Here is a 20,719-nt window from a genome sequence, read left to right on the forward strand (position 1 = left end):
ACAGTGCGTGGCAAGAGAGAAGAGGGCCTTGAGTAAACTCAGAACACCTAGACCTCAGGCATGGACAGAGGAAAAGGAGTCCTGGCAAAGGCTGAGAAGGACCAAGAGGGGAGATCAGGAAAGCAGAGAATGAGGGAGGTTCGAGTGCCACTAGAGGTCAGGTGAGCCAAGGACCCAGGTGTGTGTCTCGGGGTGCTGCTGGCATTCCCTGTCCCAGAAATTACAGGATAGTTAGCATGTCTGGCCCCGCCCACTAATGCCTGTAGAACCCTCCACTCACGTGCTGTGACAACAAAAATGTCTTCCCATGTTTCCAAACACTCCTCATGGACAATTAGAAGGCACTCGGTGACCTTGTGAGAGCCATTGCCATTGAGTTTGGGGTGAAAGCCAGGGAAGGACAAGACCACAGTTCCTCTGTCCTACTGTGGCTGTCCCTCCTCAGGCCTCTTCCTGGGCCCTCAGGCTCTCCTCTCCTCAATCCCCATTCTTTTCCCCATGACATCACTTCCTGGACTGACCAGTCAGTGTTGGGTTTTGAGGTTTAAATCTAAATATTATTGAGCTCCTTCTATGTGCCAGGGACACCATGGTGGACACAGCAGTCCAGGTTCCCCTCTCCTGGAACTTGCAGTGAACAAACAGGTGACACCAGGTGGGAGGTCCTTGAACAGGCCCCAAGTAGAGAATTTGTTCTGGATAGAGGGAGGGCTCAGGGGAGGGGTGGGAAAGAGGACAGGAAGGGGTGCTTGGATCTGGAGAGAACATGCACCAAGTAATGGGTGAGACCAGGAAAAGGATGAGCTACTTTCTCTTGGGGGCAGAGAAGTGGGATAACAGGGATGTGAGTCCTGATGAGAAGAACTGGTCCTAGGGTTTTGGATACAACTCCTGTATGCAGCTGCGTCAGCACAGGGCAGCCTGCTGGGGCTGGCCATCTGCAGCTTGGTCTTTGGGTGCTGAGGTCAGCACAGGGAGAAGCCTTGGGGAGAGCCTGCTGACCGCTGCTCTGTGGCAAGCACAGGCTGACGTCTGACAGAGGAGTCAAGGGCCCCAGGAAGCCAGGGGGTGGGGGGTTCTATTTTGGAGGAAAGCCAAAGAAAAGGAAAGATGGAGGCTCCAAGGTCAATGCCCCAGGCTTTCAGAAGGAGGGAAAAGCAGGAGGCATTCCATTGCTGAAGCACTGGTATTTGCAGAGCTGGGAGAGAGTTTGGTGGCTGGAGGGAAATCAGTGTGAGAGAAGGAAAGCTGAGAATCCCTCCCACTGACATGGGCTCTCATCTCATGAATACCCAGTGTGGGTTTTTTTTGTTTTGTTTTTTTTAATGGACTTAAAAACTCAGTTTCTGATTCAGAAGAGGTTATTATCAAATTGAGAATATAAAACAAATTAGCGGAATCATCTAGTCCAACTCCCTAATAGACGAAGATACCAGGAAGGTGAAGACTTGGGCCCAGCACACACAGTGAGCGCCCTGGGGGGCAGCAGGGGCGGGCCTGGGTGCTGGGCTCCTTCACCCCCTGCTGTGGGCTCAGTGGTGAGAGTCAGGACCAGGGGTTGGCTCTCCGGTTTTCCCTGTATTGGGGTTTTTCCCCATACTTGGGGATCGACTCCATGGCCACAGCCCTGGCATCCTGACTCCCCAGGACAGCCATTATCAGCATCTTAGAGTGACTGCACCCAGTGACTTGATTTGAAACGGTGAAAGTTTTTGGTGGTATTGTCTTATATTACCATGAAGTATAAAGAATTTTATTTGGAAGCTTTTACTGCCTTTGAGACAAGTATGAGGAAAGTTTAATTTAGAAAGGAAGCCTCAGAGAAAGACACATTTATGGGCAACTTCCAGAGAGGCAAGTTTCCACAGCTACTCCCCTATTCAGAGTAGTTCCATCAGAGGAAGGCTTCCAGCAGAACTAAGGAGCCCAACCTCAGGGTACCTTGTAGGAGAGCAAGCTATCCACCACCCCACCTCCCATTTGCAAACTGGGCCAGATACGACCGTGGCACCAGTGGATATCCAAACTGTGTCTTACTCACGTCTCAGATCTCAGATGCATGAACAACAAGAACAACAAAAAACAGTTACTACAGAATACAGGTAAGGGGTGTTATAAGTGATATATTACATATGCCCCTTTCCTGTTGTTTCACTCTCATACTGACTGAAATCCAAAAATGTCATTGTACAAAATTCTTACTTCACTAAAAAGAAATTAAGTAGAACATTGAGCAAGGCATACTGCTGGCTGCCAAATCATCTCCCATCCAGAAGTACCTTCTGGTTTCCTCTCCCTCATGTGTTTCAACCTCCCTAGTACAGCTAACTGTTTATCTTTTTTTTTAAGCTAAACTGAGGGTTAACATATTACTGTATTAATCTAATTACAGTACCTTCCAAGAGCCTCAGTTCTTTAGGCTTAAATACCCACTGTCTTGGGCTATATTTTTTGCAAATATAGATTAGAGTTTGTTCCATTTTATTGCCTGCTATTTTTTAAAAAACTTTTTAGGCTTTATAGCTATCCCAAAATTGGAGAATTCCAAAGACTGACATTTTTATTGCATCAGTCTATTTACTAATTTCACGTATTACCAAGTTGGCATCCTCCCACGGCTCTGAATTCAGCATCCTGCTGGCATCCTTGTTAGCAGTCTGGTGGCCTGAGCCTGAGTTTTTGAGCACCTGCCATAGTGAACAGTTTGAGATCTGCCAACAGAGAGAGAGGATCACCCAGAGAGACAGACATGGCCTGTGCTATTCTGATCCCCAACAGCCCCTGAGTTTTAAAATAGCTTGTAAGCATGAAGGGACGTGAATGGGGAGGCTCCGGGGGTGGCAGGAGGGATGGATGCTGCTGCCATGGAGGGAGCGTTCCTGATGGAATTGAGCACTGAGGGTGGGGTGGGGTGATGCATCTCGGCCCCCAGGTGATGCTGCTGCTTGTGGGTCACAGACAGTCAGCTCTGTGTGAAAGGCAAGGGACGGACCTAATGCTGAGTTCAGTACATTTTTTTTTTAGTGTGTTCGGTTCAGTCTACATTTTGTGAATACACACCTCATTCCAGTATGTATCCTGAACAGACAGACTGGGCCTCAAAGCCTGAGAAAATCATTCATTCAGTCATTCATTTAACAGACATTTATTGGACTACTTCTACTGGGTGGACACTGCCCTAGTTGTGAGGGTTCACAAGTCCCCCGAGCATTGGTCCTGTGAGAACTCAGCACCAGTCACAGTGCAGCAGCATGGGGAAAGGACTGTGCTGGAGTCGGGTGCGAGGGCCACTGTCCCCGGGAAGAAGGATGGGAGGGATGGCCATGGGCTCACAGTGGGAGGAGGCCTTCAGCTGGAACAGACAAGCTGTGGCTATGCCCCTTCTACCTAGGCAAGGGTCCATTGGATTCACCTGTGGGCATGAGAGGCCCTGCTGGTACTATTTGGCTCTCATCTGTCTGACTATCTTTAGCGAGTTGGGCTAGGGCACAGCCATCCTTGTGAAGGGGTGAGCCGCCCTTTGGCTTCTGATTTCAATATGACTTCTGACTGACATGGACAAGCAGGCCTCTGGTGGGAGGGCTGGGATGGGGGTAGGTGGAACCAAGGGGTCTGTCTGTGGGGCTCCCTCTCAGCATCACCTGCCACCTCCTGGCTCAGGAAGGAGCATTAGGAGGGAATACTGCCATATGCCAAGAGAAACCTTTGGACACCCTTTCCCCCTGCATGCAGACTGGTGCTGGGTTATTCGTTACTGTCCCCAGACCCTTTATAGCAAAACCTGGGAACAAATTAAAGTCTATCAGGAGAGGATTGGGAGAGGAAATGGGAGAATTGGGAGAGGAAATTATATCATCAAGATGATGATATAATCCATTTATTGACAAAGAAAGATATCCACAGAGTGTTGACTGAAAATGCAGATTAGAAAATAGTGTTCATTGATCCCATGTTTGTGAATATTAAAGTGCATATGCCTGGGAGAGTATTTGGAAGAATATATACATGCTAACCATGGTGCATGGTGGGATCATGGCATATTCATTTTTTCCTTTAGCTTATCTGTGTTTTCTGACTGTTCTCAGTGCTCATGTATCAGTTTTTATAATAAACTTATTAAAGAAAGAAAATATTTTGAGAAATAGCTCCTCAGTTTCCCCTCTTAAAATAAAACAAGGAGAATAGTATTTAAAATTATGCCAGTAGGGCTTCCCTGGTGGCACAGTGGTTAAGAATCTGCCTGCCAGTGCAGGGGACACGGGTTTGAGCCCTGGTCTGGGAAGATCCCACATGCCGCAGAGCAACTAAGCCTGTGCACCACAACTACTGAGCCTGCGCTCTAGAGCCTGCAAGCCACAACTGCTGAGCCCACGTTCCACAACTACTGAAGCCCGTGCGCCTAGAGCCTGTGCTCCACAACAAGAGAAGCAACCACAATGAGAAGCCCGCGCACCGCAATGAAGAGTAGCCCCTGCTTGCCACAACTAGAGAAAGGCCACGCACAGCAACGAAGACCCAACACAGCCAAAAATAATTTTTTTTTAAATTATGCCAGTAGATGCATATCTACTAGATATGCATCTACTGGCATAGATTCTCAGAATTATCTCAATTCCTGAGACAATTCTCAGGAATTATCTGTTCCTGAGAGTGATATACCATTCAGAGTGACTACCTACTTTGTAGATGCTCTAGGGAAAGAAATAAAAATCTAAAGATTTTAGATTAAGATTTTAGATTTTAAGCTCTAAAGAGTGGCTACTTGGTGTCACAAGTGGCTTTGTGGACGCATTTTACTAAACTTTCATAAAGCCGTTAATCCTTGTCTAACACATACAGTCTCAGAGAATAGAAAAAGAAAAAGCAACCCAATCCATTTTATGAAGCTAGTTTACTCTGACATCAAAATCAGACAAGGACTATACTAGGAGAAACTTATAGACCAATCTCACCTTTGAGCATAGTTGCAAAATGCTGAATATGATATTTACGAATATAGAATTCTTCAGTATATTAAATACATGATCAAGTAGGGCTTATCCTTGGAATGCAATGATGATTTAAATGAAGAGTCTCTTAATAACTGGTTAAATTCACATATTAAGAGAGATAAACCATATAATCATCTCAGTAGGTACAAAGAAAGTATTTGATAAAATTAGATACACATTTTTACCTTAAAACAAAAGCCTTAGCAAACTAGGAACATAAGGAAGATTTCTTAACTTAATAAGTAGTATCCATCAAAAATCTACAGCAGACATTATACATGGTGGGGAAATTTTAGAAGCAACCCTGTTTAAGTCAAGAACAAGACAGGGATCCTAAATGGCACCCTTATTATTCAGCATTGTACTAGAGTTTCCCACCAGTGCAATAAGGGAAGAAAAAGAAATGGGAGGTAGAAGGAAACAATCATTTTGTGCAGGCAGTGTAGTTGTCCACATTAAAAAACCCAAGCAAGTTAGGACTAATAACAGAACTTAGCAAAATTTTTCAATTGGAGATAAATATACAGGAATCAGTTGGGTTCCTATACATCATTAATAACCATTTAGAAACTATAAGATAAAAAAATTACACTTAGAGTAGCAACCAAAACTATTCGGTACCTAGAAGTAACAATAATGAAAGGTATGCAAGAGCTTTATGGGGATGACTATAAAACATTATTGAAGAACAGAGAAGATGTTCTGACTAAATGGAGAGATATATCATGTTAATGGATGGGAAGCTTACTATCATAAAGATACCAGCTTACCTCAGATTAATACAAGGTGTTCATGGAATTTGGTCAAATGACCCAAAAATTCAGTTGAAGGAGTAAAGGCAAGAATAATCAAAACAGGGCTTCCCTGGTGGCGCAGTGGTTGAGAGTCCGCCTGCCGATGGAGGGGACACGGGTTCGTGCCCCGGTCCGGGAAGATCCCACATGCCGCAGAGCGGCTGGGCCCGTGAGCCATGGCCGCTGAGCTTGCGCGTCCAGAGCCTGTGCTCCGCAACGGGAGCGGCCACAACAGTGAGAGGCCCGCGTACCGCAAAAAAAAAAAAAGAATAATCAAAATAATTTCTAAGAAGAATAAAATGGGGGGAACTTCCCTATGGCCAATCAAGACTTATTATGAGTTACAGTAATTAGGAGAGTATGGTGTTGGTACTGAAATAGACAAATTGATCAATAGAATAAAGTAAAAAACTCAGACCCATGCAATAAGGGAACTTGTTAAGAAAAAGGTGGCCTAACAGATCAGTAGCAGAAGGATGAACTATTCAATACATTGAATAAATTATGAGGAGAAAAATGTACCTCCTACAACATCCCCAAATAATTTCCAGATAGATTAAAGACCTAAATGTGCAAAGCAAAACCTTAAAACTTTTGGAAAATATATAAGGCTCATTTATCAACTCATGGCAGGAAAGGATTCTTTTAACACAAAATATAAAACCCACTAACCATAAAGGGAAAGACTGATAAATTAGTTAAATTTAACTAGAGTAAAAATTTTAATTTCTATACAGTTAAAGACACGATAAATAAAGTTAAAAGGTAATGCTACAGACTGGGAGGAGATTTTTGCAAGTCATGTGATCAGCAAAGAATTAGAATCCATAATACATAAAACCTCCTACAAATTAACAAGAAAAAGACATACAATCCAATTAGGGGGGAAATGACTACATGAATAAGCAATTCACAGATGAGAAAGACCTGACTGCTCAATATATACAAAAATATATTGAATCTCAGTAACAATCAGGAAAAGGCATATTGAAACAAGATACCATTTGGTACTTAGCAAATTGGCAAAAATTTTAAAGGTGGACTATCTGAAGTGTTGATGAGGAAGTAGATCCACAGGAACTCACACACTGCTGCTGGGAGTGAAAATTAGTGCAATCTCGCTGGAAGCAATTGGCAGCTGTGCTACAGGACTCGGAAGTTGTGTTCTAGGTATAGAACCTGGGAGGCTATTGTGTGTGTGCACAAGGAGACACGACTGTGGACTTATTTGCTTGCAAAAGTGGAAATAATGTAAATGTCCATCAATAGGAAACATGGATAAAGAATATATTCATATAAGCAATGAAATGACTAATTAGATAAATCTTGCAAGAAAGATGTTGAATGAAGAGATGCAGAAGGATCTGTGCAGTGTGACACCTTTAACTGAAGTTTACAAACACTCTGAACAATATAATGCTGATGCATGCATACTCATGAGTTAAACGTATAAAAACATGGATGAGACAAAAAGACACCTCGACTTCTGAAGTGCAATTAGATCTGAGGAGATAGAAGGGAAAGAAAGGGAGTTGAAAACAAAAGAAAGGGAGTTGAAAACAAAGAGGGCTTCATCCCCGCCTCTGTCTTTGAGGGCAGAATATTAAGATTTGTTCCATCTGGGTGGTGGCCATACAAGTAGAGTTTGTTATATTATCTTCTGTTTTGTCTGTATATTTGAAATGCGTCATGGTTTTTTATTTTATTTATTTATTTTTTATTTATTTTTATTTATTTATTTTTTTGCGGTACGCGGGCCTCTCACTGTTGTGGCCTCTCCCGTTGTGGAGCACAGGCTCCGGACGCGCAGGCTCAGCAGCCATGGCTCACGGGCCCAGCCACTCTGCGGCATGTGGGATCTTCCCGGACCGGGGCACGAACCCGCGTCCCCTGCATGGGCAGGTGGACTCCCAACCACTGTGCCATCAGGGAAGCCCCATGGTTTTTTAAAACAATTCTTCGGAGGAAAAAAGCAGCTCAATCTCCATCTTAAAATGGGCAATAATTCAAAAACACATTTAAACTAATTGATGTTTATCACCTCAGGAATGGCAGTTTAGTGTGGCGGCTTGAAGCACGGGACTCTGGGGCAGTCTGCCTGGGTCTGAATCGAGCTCTGCCACTTCCTAAATGGTAGTTTTAAACAAGCTGCTTAATCTCCCTTTGCGTGGTTTCCTTGGATGTAAATTGATGATGATGATGATGATGATGATGGTGGTGGTGGTGGTAGTGATATTAGTACATGCATGTTAAGTTGTTGCAAGGATACAATGAGTTACTGTGCATAATGCACTATATACATAGACTCTATTTTTATTTTATTATGCCTGAGTATGACCTACTATTCAGAGAGACACTAGTTTTTTTTAGATGCAGAAGAGAGTGGGGGAGGGGATGAATAAGCTTTGTTTAAAGAAATCATGTAAGTAGATGTTGTTTTTAGTGATGATTGCTCTTCTACTGCAGTGAGACAAAAATATCTCTCAGATCTCCAAAATTAACCTGTTGAGTTGGAGATGATTCACCCTGCCCCCCCCCGCCCCCCCCAGTGACTTCTCAAGTATCTGCTTCAGTTAGCTCTGGTAAGTAAAATTATCACTCATTCACTTTTCAGAGCTAGCTGTAAAATCAATATGAAAAACAAAACCACCACGCAACTCTGTTCAAATATATAGAATGCCCTCTAAAGATGAGAGCTACATCTACCTTCAAGTTTTGATGAATAGGTAGTATTGTTCTATCACATCATAAGACTGGCTTTTTTTGTATTTAAGAAAAAAATTATGAAATGTAAATCTTGTTGCTAGATAGGAATTTTAATTGAGGCATAATTAATGTCTCAAATAAGTGAGAAATCACAGTCATTAGGGAGCCGGGGAAAATCTTCTAAAAGCAGATGCAGGAAGGCAAGGATTGCAGGCTTTGTCTAGATTTGATTTGACTCAACTGCAGCTCTCTTACTAGCCTCGTAGCTTTGAATGAATTACTTAAATTTGCTGTTCCTCAGTTTCCTTATCTATAAAATGGGACTTATTACAGTCTTTCTTTTGCAGACCTCTTGTGAGGATCAAATACATAGTATATACTACCTCAGGTACATAATCTGTGCTCAGTAGTTAACATTATCTCTGACATGATTATTAATTGAACTATGAATCCCTCAGTGCGAATGGATGGGTGGATTGGGGGCATCTACGACAAAATGAGATAATGAGCTGGAAGGTCTTACAGCTGACCCTGCCAACGTTTCTTCACTTCACCTGAAACGATGTTATTTCAAGGCCCAGGAAATTTTTTTGAAATAAAAAAAAAGAGTCTTCATCTTGAATGTCGTCAAATGCTGGTTTTAAAGTGTAATTACTCAGTGTAAGGTGTCACAATGATCTGAATCTGCTTTCCTATAAGAAACACCCTGTTTTGTCTACTATTGCATGTCCTTTCTCAGCACCCTAAAACATCCAGTATTAGCTAGGAAATTTCATCATATCTGGTCCCCCCAAAACACTCAAATCCTCACTCCTGACTGCTGGATGAATGAATCTCTAGGACTGAGCAGCCACCCAGGGCAAAGCAAAACTCTGTGCCTGTTCCCAGGCCTGACCCAAAGGCAAGATTTCAGGGGCACCCAAGCCCGAGCTAGAGGCAGGACGACTGGCCACATGAAGGGGAATGCAAAGTGGTGAAGACTGGCTAATGCAACACCCCTCCCCTGCATTTGGCTGTCTCTAGCAATTCAGTCCTTCCTCCTTCCACTCTCCACCCCAATCCTACTGTACCCAAGCCTGCCTCTCACTTCCTATCCTCATTTTAAAAGAATCCATTTTCTTGGTGGGGAAGGAGGGGCGATTTGGTGGTGGGCCACGAAGGGGAGAGAGAAGCCCTAGGAGGGCTATCGTGTGATTCTGACTAAATTGATCCCCAGCAAGCTTTGAATGGAGAGTACATTTTAACCACTGAAGTAGGAATTTGCATTTTAAAGGAATAACCTGTTTATCCCTCGGGATCTTTTTATTTTTTAACATCTTTATTGGAGTATAATTGCTTTACAATGGTATGTTTGTTTCTGCTGTATAACAAAGTGAATCAGCTATACATATACATATATCCCCATATCTCCTCCCTCTTGTGTCTCCCTCCCACCCTACCTATCCCATCCCTCTAGGTGGTCACAAATCACCAAGCTGATCTCCCTGTGCTATGCAGCTGCTTCCCTCTAGCTAGCTGTTTTACATTTGGAAGTGTATATATGTCCATGCCACTCTCTCACTTCATCCCAGCTTACCCTTCCCCCTCCCCGTGTCCTCAAGTCCATCCTCTACATCTGCGTCTTTAATTGGCTAATTATTTAGGGAAACTAGGTCTTTTCACCATCAATTGCTTCATGGATAGGGACATGGTTTGAATGGGGAAATGGGGAGCTCGGGGTAGAACATGTTGAGTTGGAGGTGCCTACTGTACAGGCTCATGTGACCATCTCTACCTAGATGCCCCCCCAGAACCCCTCGAACTCAGCATACTCAGGACTGAAGTCATCTTCCCCACACATGCTCCCAGATGCCTGTTTCAGTTGGTGCTCCTAATGTTCCCCACCCCACATCTCCCAAGCTAGAAGAAGCACTCAGCATCACCCCTGACGCATCCCTCTCCCCCAAAGTCACACAGTCTGTTCCTTATTGCCTCTCCCCAGTCACCCACAGGACAAGCTAAGATCAAAATCACAATATGTCTGTCTTGCTAATTGCTGTGGCTTCCTACTGCCTTGGGGAATATCTCGAAGCAAGTAAAAGTGTGTAAAATCCATATTTCAAATCGTCTTATTAGAATTTTTGAAATTTTTATAGCCCATTTCGTGTTTGATCTGACTAGATCAGTACTTTTACCTTATAATTTAGCTGCAGAAAAGCTCTTACGATGAGGAGGATAATCGTCAGCTCTGCCATGTTCTTGCCATTTACTTGTGCTGGCATGATTAGTGTATTGTCTTCAGGCCTCAGTTTTGTTTCTTGCAGGAATCTTTTGAAATCATTGGTCCATTTCATAAGGGTTAGTTTAGTTAGAACTAAATAATATAATCAGTGAGTCTGTTTAACCAAGCACACGCAAACATATGCCAAAAAAAATCAAAACTGCTGAAAGGCAACAAACAAATGAGAGAGACACACTAAAATACTCCCCCATCCCCGGGAAACAGGGGGATCTTCCCCGCTTTCCTTAGAATGCCACACACCAGTGGGTCCCAAGGTTAGCCTGAATGTAAAATATTAGTAAAGCTTAACCCATCTCATTAGAAAACAAGGAAACAGAAATAAAGGTTCTAATGTTTTCATTTTGCACACGCCCTCAGAGTGCCTGGTGGAAGCTGCTGCCCTTCAAGTCACGGTGACCCACTCACAGGACCCACAAGCTGCTTGCTTCTTATTGCAGGCAGTGGAAATCTGGGGACCTCAGGTTTTCTCAGCATCAGGGGTGAGCCCAGGGGACATGTCCTCAAGGCTCTCTTGGAGGGTGGGGAAGAGACCAAACCTAAGAAAGCCTCAAGGGTGTGCTGGATTAACCCCCAGTCAGAAAAGTCTATTTCCTATCCCTCCTAGGTCATCTAAGTTTTACTGTGATGCCTTTTAAATTATCCCAAAGTACCTTTCTTAAGCCTAGAAAATGCCATCTCATTCAAGTATGACAGGGATTAGACCTAAAAGGCATTTTTCATGAGCTGCCAAGCATTGATCATTTTCTGTGGGGGGAGGGAAGGATCAAGATTTTGCTTGTCTCTAACTCAAAGATCCTACCATCCCTTGACCATTTCACTTCATTGTACCTCCTCCAGTGCCATCTTTTTTCTTTAATACTCCGGCAGTATACAAAGGAAAATGTTCTCCAGTTTGACTCCACTGGGGATGCAACACCTCAGTTAGTCTTTCTGGAAACTGTAACAGTGTTAGGTTTACATTTCAAAAAACTACTTAAGGTTCCTTAATAGTTTTGTCCCCATAGCTACATAGGGACCTAGAACTTAAGCAGAGGCAATGTCTTCTCTAGAAGGTGTTGTATCCTTGTCATGGATATCCCATCCTGCAGACCACCTCACCCCCAGAGCCAACCTCTTCCTTATCATTCATCCAGAGAACCCACCATGAAGCAGGAAGGGAGGGGGGAGGGTATTACTCTCCCCCGGCTCCTGGCCCCTTATTGGCTGTGAAGGATGGAGCTTAAGGGACATGACTGGCCCAATCAGCTTTTCTGGGTGCCTGTGCAGGTGAGCAGAAGGATAGGTGCTCATTGTGAAAGTTCACATTCAAAGTAGTTTGTAAGGCTGCTCCGTCTCAAGGAAGCTTGCTTGAACTTTATTTCCAACAGTTAAGTGTAAGTGATTGAGTGCCAGAAACTTGGACTACCACAAATCACCCTTTGCCCAGGCCTTCCCCTCCCCATGCCCCGGAGACTCCCCTCCCACCTTCCTTGTACTCTGGACCTTCGACTTTGACAGATGGTGCTTATTAAGCACCACAGATTGTTTTTCTCAGGGTACCATCTCCACCCCTAACTTCTACTTAACATTTTTAGCTAACTCTCTTCCTTGCCATTATCCTAAGCCGTTTACAGAAGTGAAGTGATATTGTGTGAGTGCTATTACAGATAACTTTATAATTTTGAAACAGCTATCCATCCTCATATGCTAGTTTTCCACACACTCCTTAACCAGAGGTAGAGAAGTTACCAAGTCCTGAGAGTAAGGAGAGAAGAGCTGAGTCTGTCCCCTAGCCCCTCTCTGCCACAATCCATCCTGGCTTGATGCTCAAAGCTCCTCTCTGGGCTGTAACTGACAGCTGAGAGCCTGTCATCTTTCATAACTATCATTTATATTTCCTGGAATGTATTACTTTGCCCTTACCATGCTGAAGTTCATCTGCCTCTTTTCTGCCCACTCACCCTTGACTTGATAAGATCTTCCTGCTGTTTATCACCACCAGCTTGGCATTTCACCATCCGGGAGAGCTTAGTGTTTTCTAGAAACGTGGAAACATCACCTGTGCTACAGCTGAACATCATTTATAGAAGCTCAGCTCAGACTAGCCCCAGCATTTTTCCATGCAGTGAAGGGCCCACTTAAATTATCTTTTGCTTTCTCTCTTCAAACTAGTTCACTCCCATTGTCACGCCATTTTCCCAACATAGTTCTGGTACTTTTTCTTTCCTTGTAATGTTCCAAGGGTGCTTATTCTCAGAGCACTGACTCCATAATCCTTTCATCTGAGCTCCTCCATCAGATTTGGTTTAAGGAAGCCCCTGTTTTTTCCTACAATGATGAACTTTGCAGCTTCCTCAGTCTCCTCTCCTTGTGCTAGTTAGGTGAGCTGCATAATAATAGCTGCATAATCACATTTTTATTTCCATTCTCAGAGATTCTAAGCTACTGTAAACAATCCCTTACTTTTCATGGCTGGAAAATGGGAACTTTTGTTCAAAAATGGTTAAGAGAATCATTGCTGGCTAAAAGAGCCTTCTTAAGGCTTGTATGCAAGAAAAAAAGAATAGTTTTTGCCACGACCTATCCTAGATCTTCCCGGTGTTTCCCACAAACAAACATGTGCATGCCATTTAGGCCTGTTTCCCCAGGTATCCCAACTGCACTCCTGACTTTGGCTTCCAAAGCTCACACTCTTCCTCTCAGCCCCTAGTGTTTCTCCCTGATGGGTCACCAACATGGTCCCTCTGCAAAACTGCAAAAGGTGGAGACAGAAGGATGGATGGAAGGAAACAAGCCCAAGATTTCCATCTACAAAAAGTCTGCCCCACCCAGCTCTCCCTCAGTGCACACACTCTCCCTTAAATCGTGTGTGTGTGTTGGAAACAGTACTGGCTCTCCAGCCCTCCCCCTGGGAGTTGTCAGAGTTGACCAGATTGGTGTCTTGATGTTATTTCATCAAATAAATAACAAAACTATACAGGTATCTTTACTACAGGACCTCTCAGAGCCTTTAATAAGCTACCTGGTATGGCGCACCATGAAAAGCCAGCCACAATGTGTAGTCATCTACAAACTCATTTAGCTCACCACAAAACTTTCTCCCCTGGAACATCTGATGGGACTAGTATTCTGTAAGATACACATTGGGGCATGCTGTGATCAGTGGGCCCTACCTTCCGCATGTCAGAATCATGCTGAATGTTAGAGAGCTTGTGATTACTGGCCTGACTCCTAAAGATTTTAATACTGACAGTCTGGAGTAAGTGTGGGAATCTACTTGCTTGTTGTTTTTTGTTAAAGCTTCCCTTATAATTTGATGATCTGTAATTCCTCTGCTCTAGCCTCTTGATTGTTGGGCTTCAGAGATTTGATACCTGTGACCCTCCTGAGCCCACACCATAGAAGCTTGTACCTCAAGTCCCTTTGTAGGTAAATAACATGTTCTTTTACAAGAGAAATAGCTGAGAACATATGAGGGAAACCACCCGAGGCCTTTGTGATTGGGGGAAAATTGCTGGCCTGTTTGGATAACTTTAGAAACTACTTCCTGATATTGTAGCCATCCCCACCTATCCACATTGAAGTCTACCTTCAGAGCCCATAGAGCTTCCCCCAGCTGTTCTCACTCATGCCAATTTGGGCTGTTTCACATATTTAAGTATTTTGTTTCATTTGTCTATATCTCTCCTCCCTGCAGGACAATATTCAGAGTAGCACCCAATTAAATATTGGGGGTGGGGAGGACGTCCCCCATAGCACTTCTTACAGAGTTGAACAAATAGTAAATGCTCAATAATTGCAGAGCAACCAAGGGACAAAAGAAACCTTGGCCCAAAAGAGACCCCCCCCAAAAAAAGTTAAGATTGACTCTAGAATTTAAAAGTAGAGAAGGGGGCTTCCCTGGTGGCGCAGTGGTTGAGAGTCCGCCTGCCGATGCAGGGGATGCGGGTTCGTGCCCTTGTCCGGGAGGATCCCACATGCCACGGAATGGCTAGGCCCGTGAGCCATGGCCGCTGAGCCTGCGCGTCCGGAGCCTGTGCTCTGCAACAGGAGAAGCCACAACGGTGAGAGGCCCACGTACCGCAAAAAATAAGTGTGGCAACAAGAGTATACAGCTTACCCTGCTGAGATGATAGGATCTTCAATATTAGGTATGTATCATCTTCCTCCCTCTGGAATTTTTCCTTTGTTACTTCCCTGTTCTTCATTTTTTAGGTCAATGATAATATGTATCACTAGTGGCTCAGGAATAGGGTGACCAACTTGTCCCAAGTTGCCTGGACTTTTCCAGTTTTAGCCCTGAAAGTCTACCATGCAGGAAACCCCTCAATCCTGGCAAATCAGGGCAGTTGGTAACTCTACTCAAAAAACACAGTTTTCTGGGACTTCCCTGACGGTTCAGTGCTCCCACTGCAGGGGGCACAGGTTCAATCCCTGGTCGGGGAACTAAGATCCCGCACGCCTTGCAGTGCGCCAAAAAACAAAAAAACAACAACGAATAAACCAGAGTTTCCTGACCAGATAAAACTGAGAAATGCTTTACCACACTCTACTCACCTGAAGTAGTTTCCTAGAGCTACTGTAACAAATTACCACAAACTCAGTGATTTAAAACAACATAAATTTATCATCTCACAGCTTTGGAGGTCAGACATCCTAAATGAGTTATACAGGTCTGAAACTCATTGTGTCAGCAGGGCTGCATTTTTTCTGAAGGCTCTAGGGGTAATCTGTTCCCTTGCCTTTTTCAGCTTCTAGAGGCTGCCTACGTTCCTTGGCTGGTGGTTCCCTCCTCCATCTTTGAAGCCAGCCATTTTACATCCCTTCGATCCTCTCCTCCCATCACCACATCTCCTTTTCTGACTCTCTCTCCCTCTTTCACTGATAAAGACCCCTGTGATTGCATCAGGCTCACTGGCTAATCCAGGGTGATTTCTCCATCCCCAAATCCATAACTTTAGTCATGTCTGCAAAGTCTCTTTTACCAGATGAGGTAACACACGCACAGGTTCCAGGACTAGGATGTGGACATCTTTGGGGGCCATGATTCTGCCTACCATACCCACGCCTCTCTGACAGTTGATAAAACACCCTAATCAATTAAAGAAATATTTTTAAAGTCTTACAAGATTCTGTTTAATGTTGCTTAACCCAGTGTTTTCCAAACTTATTTGATCAAGAAACTTTATTCAGAGAGTACTATGAGAAGTGAAATGAGTCGGTCAGGGAAAGGCAAATACTGTATGACATCACTCATGTGGAATCTAAAACATACAGCAACAAACTAGTGAATATAACAAAAAAGAAGCAGACTCACAGATACAGAAAACAGACTAATGGTTACCAGTGGGGAGAGGGAAGAGAGGGGCAAGATAGGGGTAGAGAATTCAGAGGTACAAACTATTATGCAAAGAATAAGCTACAAGGATATATTGTACAACATGGGGAATATAGCCAATATTTTATAATTATAAATGGAGTATAACCTTTAAAAAAAAAAAAACCTCTTTACTCCCCTCCCCCACCCCCATCCCCCAAAGAACACCACTTAACATCTCATGGAATGCTGCTCCTCTTACAAAAGAGCAGGACTCAAACTGGTGTGCGCACCACGGAGAGACCAGAGACTTTCCATGCGATGAGCAGATGAGGAGAGTTTTGGGGGAACTGATTTATAAATCCAATTCCTCTTTCTCACTTCAATACTCTTTTCTTATATAAATGTATTTAATTTTTTTTTTGTGGCTGCGTTGGGTCTTCGTTGCTGCGTGTGGGCTTTCTCTAGTTGCGGCGAGCAGGGGCTACTCTTCGTTGCGGTGCGAGGGCTTCTCATTGCGGTGGCTTCTCTTGTTGTGGGGCACACGCTCTAGGCGTGCAGGCTTCAGTAGTTGTGGCACACGGGCTTAGTTGCTCCGTGGCATGTGGGATCTTCCCAGACAAGGACTTGAAGCTGTGTCCCCTGTGTTGGCAGGCGGATTCTTAACCACTGCGCCACCAAGGAAGCCGCAATACTCTTCTAAATTCATCTGTCAGAGCAAAAATCTGAGGTCACAGGGTGGTGAACTTTCCTTCTTTCCACTGTTTCAGTCATGGGGTTCCCACCCATAAGGAATCTTATTGCAACAAATACATTTTCCTGGGTTGGAAAACCTGGTCAAACAAAGGGATGATGTGAAGCTTTGGTGTTGGTGATGCCTGTCTTAATCAAAGCACCATAACCTGCCCCTACCCATCTCATTTGGAGGTGCATTTCCATTAAAACTTTATTTTTTATGTTTAGTATTTATCAAAAGTTTAATACTTGTACCCAAAATAATCAGAATGATAACTCACTCCAGAAGGAATTTTTTTAAGGACTGGAGATTTTGATCACTGGAATTGTCTTTTAATTTAAATTTCAATATGTATGGATCCTTTGGTTATAGAGAATTATGACGGATTGATCAAATAAAACATTTTCAAGCATAAAAACAGATATCAAGTTAAAGTTTCTGAATGTCATAGAATAGAGATACAATTTCAAGGAGAAAAAAGAATAATGTAGCAACTCTAATTTTTTTTTAACATCTTTATTGGAGTATAATTGCTTTACAATGGTGTGTTAGTTTCTGCTTTATAACAAAGTGAATCAGCTATACATATACATATATCCCCATATCCCCTCCCTCTTGCATCTCCCTCCCACCCTCCCTATCCCACCCCTCTAGATGGACACAAAGCGCCGAGCTGATCTCCCTGTGCTATGTGGCTGCTTCCCACTAGCTATCTATTTACATTTGGTAGTGTATATATGTCCATACCACTCTCTCACTTCGTCCCAGCTTACCGTTACCCGTTCCCATGTCCTCAAGTCCGTTCTCTACGTCTGCGTCTTTATTCCTGTCCTGCCCCTAGGTTCTTCAGAACCTTTTTTTTTAGATGACATATATATGTGTTAGCATATGGTATTTGTTTTTCTCTTTCTGACTTAATTTCACTCTGTATGAGTCTCTAGGTCCATCCACCTCACCACAAATAACTCAATTTTGTTTCCTTTTATGGCTGAGTAATATTCCATTGTATATATGTGCCACATCTTCTTTATCCATTCATCCGATGATGGACACTTAGGTTGCTTCCATGTCCTGGCTATTGTAAATAGAGCTGCAGTGAACCTTGTGGTACATGACTCTTCTTGAATTATGGTTTTCTCAGGGTGTATGCCCAATAGTGGGATTGCTGGGTCGTATGGTAGTTCTATTTTTAGTTTTTTAAGGAACCTCCATACTGTTCTCCATAGTGGCTGTATCAATTTACATTCCCACCAACAGTGCAAGAGGGTTCCTTTTCTCCACACCCTCTCCAGCATTTATTGTTTGTAGATTTTTTGATGATGGCCTTTCTGACCGGTGTGAGGTGATACCTCATTGTAGTTTTGATTTGCATTTTTCTAATGATTAGTGATGTTGAGCATCCTTTCATGTGTTTGCTGGCAATCTGTATATCTTCTTTGGAGAAATGTCTATTTAGGTTTTCTGCCCATTATTGGATTGGGTTGTTTGTTTTTTTGACATTGAGCTGCATGAGCTGCTGTAAATTTTGGAGATTAATCCTTTGTCAGTTGCTTCGTTTGCAAATATTTTCTCCCATTCTGAGGGTTGTCTTTTTGTCTTATTTATGGCAGCAGCTCTAATTTTTAAAGGAGAGCTTGCTCCTGTCATTTTAAAACGGACAATAATGGATGTTGTATCACTGTGGTATGTGGTATGTACATTGGACACTTTTAAAAGAATAATTTAACACATTGATTTTAAAGTATCAATATTTATAATATCTAGACATTTAATCTACTTAGAAATTCTAACTATTTAACCATAAGGTGAAAAATACTTGCTGTCAAGTTAAAAAATGTGCAAGGAGGTACTAGCTTTTCAAAATTCTTATGGGGCTGTAACAGCAAAAGGTGTGATGACCACTGCTCTGGAGAAAACTTCTGGGAATGCTGGTGGTGAAAGAGCAGGGTTTGGAATCCGGCTAGCAGGGAAGCCTTGGTTAAAAACACCAGCTTCACCCAGCTCTTAGGGTTAAAGCCATGAAGTGCCTGGCACAGAGCCAGTGCTTCCTCATTCAACAACAGCTGCCGTGGGCCACCAATGCCCTGGGCTTGGGACGTCCAGTGGGGCTTGGTCACAAATCCCTGCTCCCACAGAGCTTACATTCCAGTGGACACACAGTTGATCTGTTGCTTCTGTGTAAATGCGTGTGTGCTGCATTTCCAGAGAACCTCTTCAAATACCTTCTTCTCAAGCAGTTTTTAGGAGTTGTGTCTACAAAGAAATGACTCAATTTTTGATATTCCAGAACAGATCCATCTAGATTCCATTGTTCCCATCAAAATAATCACCTAAGGAGGCATATACTTATTTTGGTGACAGGGCCAAAGCTCAAAGTCTTTAAGTTTCTCCTGTGGAACTGATTTCAAAGCATACAGCACAATCTTTTAAACATCCTTAATGCTGGTAAATATTTGTTTGGGGAGGAGGAATTTGATGTTTTTGGACAAAGGTTATTTACACAAAGGTCTGGGTGACCATGGTAGATGATCAGACCGGGCAGAAATATTATTTGTCTCAAACTCTGGAAGGGCATAAATCTCACCGTAAGGAAAAGTCAAGAATTACTGTTTATTCCCTTCACACTGAAGCTGAAGGGAAAATCCTGGCTGTATCAGGGTCACTTGCTCCAAAGTTGCTTAAAGAGTCTATGGTCTCAGACTTTTAGGAGAGAGCTTCCTGGGGCTGTGGGAGACCCGTGGTGCCTGCTGCTTTAGTTCTGCTGATCCCACTTTAGTGACCCCACTCAAGGCCATGACCCTGCAGCTTACATCTGGAAGAGGTCCGTTAGCAGAAGTAGCTGTCCTGGAAAGACCCAGGGCCGAGGGAGCAAGGCTGGGCTGGGAGGGAGGGAGTCAGTCCATGAGGGGATATGCGGGTGGAGGAAGTGCTGCGGTGTATGTCTGAATTGTGTTTAAGTGTTAACTGAGTCCGTGTCTGCAAGACCTAAGCACCAGGGATTAATAGCATTCCACTGAGGGGATGGGTCTGAGGTGGGCAGAGGGGGTGGGATATGAGTTGGGGAGGGGCCAGACAGGATTGCAAAAGCTAGTATGTGTGGCCACCTGTCTGTCCATGCTGCCTGTCACTTCCATGTTGCCACAGAGCACTGGACAAAAACTCTAGAGATCCTAGAGCTGTCAGTTCTCAAAGGAAAATTTATTCTTCTGCAGTATTATTCTGGCATTTAACTTAACAAACACCATTCCATCCCTGTGCCCAGAACTGAGCTAAGTGCTGTAGGAGATGTTGTCTCTGTCCTCCAGCGACTTGAATGTCCTTGGGAAGATAAGAACGATGCACACACGTACTGCTGACTGTCAAATATCAGTTCCAGCTAACTGGTGACTTCATGGAGTGTTCGATCCAATCTAAGACACCATCGATTATAAGATGCCTTTTATGCTCTTAAGAAAGAAGAAAATGCTGCCAATTAAACTGCAAATGGTTGCTTTCTTATTGCTTAGAATTTTAATTTTATACTTATTGAAAGATCCCTTTTAGACTTACTTGTACATAGTGTTATTTCTTTTAACATATATTGTTCTCATTCGTTCATAAAGTGGAAAGTAACGGGGAAATAAAGTGGCTTTGGTTTTTCTAAGCTTCCTCACATTCAGGGTAGTTCTGTACTCAGCTGAAGCATCTTTGCTTGGAACTGTTGATGTCTGTGTTTCCCACAAAATGTGGTTCTGTGTGCCATCGAGAACATTGGTGAGCAACATTTCTTACAAGAGTACTCATGACTTATTCCAAATCTGTCTCCTATTGTGTAAACTGATGCACACACAGGTAATGCAACCACAGCACAACTACCACCTCGCAACAGTGACTATAAGACACATCCCAATTGCCAAGATATCAAACATGAAAAAA

General features: G+C 43.3%; 1 protein-coding gene across 1 annotated transcript in view; it reads left to right on the top strand.

Moving 5' to 3' along the window:
• TNFAIP8L3 (TNF alpha induced protein 8 like 3) overlaps nucleotides 1-20,719 on the top strand; it is a 39,764-nt gene that overhangs the window by 17,110 nt on the left and 1,935 nt on the right. The gene's annotated exons all lie outside the window — the stretch shown is intronic.

The sequence above is a fragment of the Orcinus orca genome, chromosome 2 (genome assembly GCF_937001465.1).
Source record: "Orcinus orca chromosome 2, mOrcOrc1.1, whole genome shotgun sequence".
Lineage (NCBI taxonomy): Eukaryota > Metazoa > Chordata > Mammalia > Artiodactyla > Delphinidae > Orcinus > Orcinus orca.